The 2725-nt window shown below is 39.8% G+C and overlaps 1 long non-coding RNA gene across 1 annotated transcript; it reads right to left on the bottom strand.

The window, feature by feature from the left end:
• Nucleotides 1–333: 333 nt before the first annotated feature.
• LOC121965144 lies at nucleotides 334–2725 on the bottom strand. The gene is made up of 3 exons (XR_006107454.1): nucleotides 2686–2725; nucleotides 1464–1529; nucleotides 334–373 (listed from the first exon to the last, which is right to left on the bottom strand). It is a non-coding gene; the product is annotated as an uncharacterized LOC121965144 (long non-coding RNA).

Genomic DNA, 2725 nt, shown 5'->3' with positions numbered 1-2725 from the left:
ACTTCAATCTCGGCTACTGAAACCCCTCCAGTCTTGTCCTCAGTGTCTGGTTGTAAATGTGTATCTGGATGTGAGTTCCTGTCTGGTTCTGGTCCTCCACAGTCCTCTCCATCAGCTTCTGTTTCCATCTGTTCAGTTAGCCTTTGATGAAGCTGTGAGGACTGAGGTTTCTCTTCATCATCTTCACTCTTCACAGGGACAGGAGTGAATGGGAACTTGGTGATATCAGCCTCCTCCAGACCTTGAAGCTGCTCTCCCTCCTGACTGCTCCACAGCTCCTCCTGCTCCTCTTTAATGTGCGGGGGCTCTGGGTCCTCCTGGTCCACACTGGAGGGGGGGACTTTGTCTTCAACCACCAACAGCTGCTGGACATCTGCAGGAGGCAGGAAACACACATTAAGGAAAACCGTGATTGTAACAGTGTGCGTCTTCCTTTCTGTTTGATACAGGAACAGGATGGCACTCTGTACTGCACTGACAATATTATGTATACACACTAATGTCCACAACAAGAACTCAAACCGAAAAGACAGACAACAGAAACACTTTCCATTTACTCTGAAAGACAGATGAAAGAAATGCTGAATGACAGATTGGGTTAAATACAGACGCTGGTGAACAGAGGCGAGACAGGAGGTGATGTCATAAACCAGCTCTGTTCATCAGGGTTTTTCAAAGTCAGACCAAGTTGCCTCCATTTGACAAAATAGATACAATGGCACCATCCAAAAGCTTACTTACCACTGCACCAACCAACAATGTTCTTACCGTTGCTTATCACTTACTTCCCTCTGCACCGACCAACAACTTACTTTTATTTGGGGATAGTTGTACTGCAGGATCGGTGCTGTAAGTCAATAGTATTTGGACCCTGTGGCTAAATTATTAAAGACTGTAGCACTGATTAGCTCTAACACTATCAGTTCTTTAATTTTTCCTTTTTTTGTAATATAATAATAATGATACATGTGCTATGTCATGCTCTAAGTGCTGAAACTCGTTTCCATTATGCTTGAAGAAGTAAATGGGAAGCATAATGTCATAGATTTGGTTTGTCAACTGTTGGCCACCAACTGAAGTTGGCCTACGGTCTTTTTAGCAAATATTTATTTACATTTGATCAAATAGTGTCTAGTAAAATTAAGGTCAATAATCTATTAGTATATACGGTCTGTAGTGTACTAATTTAATTCGATTGAATTCAAGTTTATTTACAAAGCCCATTTTCAGAACACAGGGTTTGCCTCAGAGGGCTTTACAGCGACCCTCAGACCCTCACATCACCTAAGGAGAAACTCCGGAAAAAGAACCCCTGTAACGGGGGATAAAAGGAAGAAACCTCAGGAAGAGCGGCAGAGGATGATGAGGGATCCCTCTTCCAGGACGGACAGACGAGCGATAGATGTCGTAAATAACAAAAGAAATACAATCATGACAAAGAATAATAACCAAACTGTACTCACCATGATGGAGGCGGTTTAGTGACGTGCAGGTGGTCTGCGAGGTTGACAAACTGGTCGTCATCAAACCTGCCCAGCAACAACAATTGAACATGAGCGAAACTGGCTAAGCAGGCACAATTAAAGAAATGATTATTAATGTCCTTTTAACCTTAGACTGAACAGTACTGTGCTAAAGTTTTAGGCCACTGTGGATTTGTTGCCTAAGCAAAGTTGTAATGAGAATATATATTTATTTCTCAATCTATTTATTTAGATACAAACAAAGAATACTTGAACTTGTACAATGCATTAAAACATCTAAAAAGTAAGAAGTAAGCCTGATGTAAAAACACCAAAAGATTAATATTGTAAATCTCATATTTTTCTGCCCAACAGAGTTCAGGGCCTGCTGAGTGGAAAGGAAAGTCGCACTTTTACCCGACACTTTAACCTGCTGAAGTTCTTCTATTCTAATACTGTGAACACGTTTCCTGTAAAACAATCTGACTGGTCAGGACATTTCAGATGATAGGGACCACAGTGAAACACAACACAAAGGTGATAAAAAACTATGGTCATATAATTGTATTTTTGTATTGTCATTACTATTATTGTATTTGTTTACTTATTTCTTCATTTATTTTATTGAATACTACTATTATTATGATTATTATTATTATTATTATCATGAACTTTTATTACTATTTGTTTCTGTTATGTTGTTGTCTTGGACCCCAGGAAGACCAGCTTGTCTCCTAGGTGTCAGCTGATGGGCATCCTCATAATAAACAACATGTTGCGAATTTAGGAAATAAAAATGAGAGCTCTATCTCTGTTTTTTTTTTTTTCTTTTCTTTTTTTTAAATTAATTGTGACTTATGGACTTTAATCTGACCCGTACAGCCAGCAGGGGGCGATCCAGATGTTTCCAGTTTAGGGAGCTGTCATGTCCTCCATCTTTTTGGGTAACCTGGTCTACCTCAAACCTCCTCATTTCAGCACCACATAGTTCATGTTTGTTCACATGTTTTGTCTATTTCATAATAATTATTATGTGTATTATGTGTGAAATCAGAGTTTTTGCTTTACCCGGAAACGAGTCTGTGGTCTCTGTCAGCTGATCGAGTCAGGAAAGAACCGATCACGAGACATAAATCCAGATTCACACAAAACCCAGACACGTTTAACGGTCATTTTAGACAATTATAAAGAATATCTGAAGCTTAAAGCTGCTCCAACAGACCTGCTCTGTGTAACCGGAGCTGAGGGTTGAAAACAGCGTC

This window comes from Plectropomus leopardus, unplaced genomic scaffold (assembly GCF_008729295.1).
Source record: "Plectropomus leopardus isolate mb unplaced genomic scaffold, YSFRI_Pleo_2.0 unplaced_scaffold1877, whole genome shotgun sequence".
Lineage (NCBI taxonomy): Eukaryota > Metazoa > Chordata > Actinopteri > Perciformes > Serranidae > Plectropomus > Plectropomus leopardus.
Note: the sequence above shows the minus strand (reverse complement) of the source record. Positions and strands in the feature narration are given on the sequence as shown.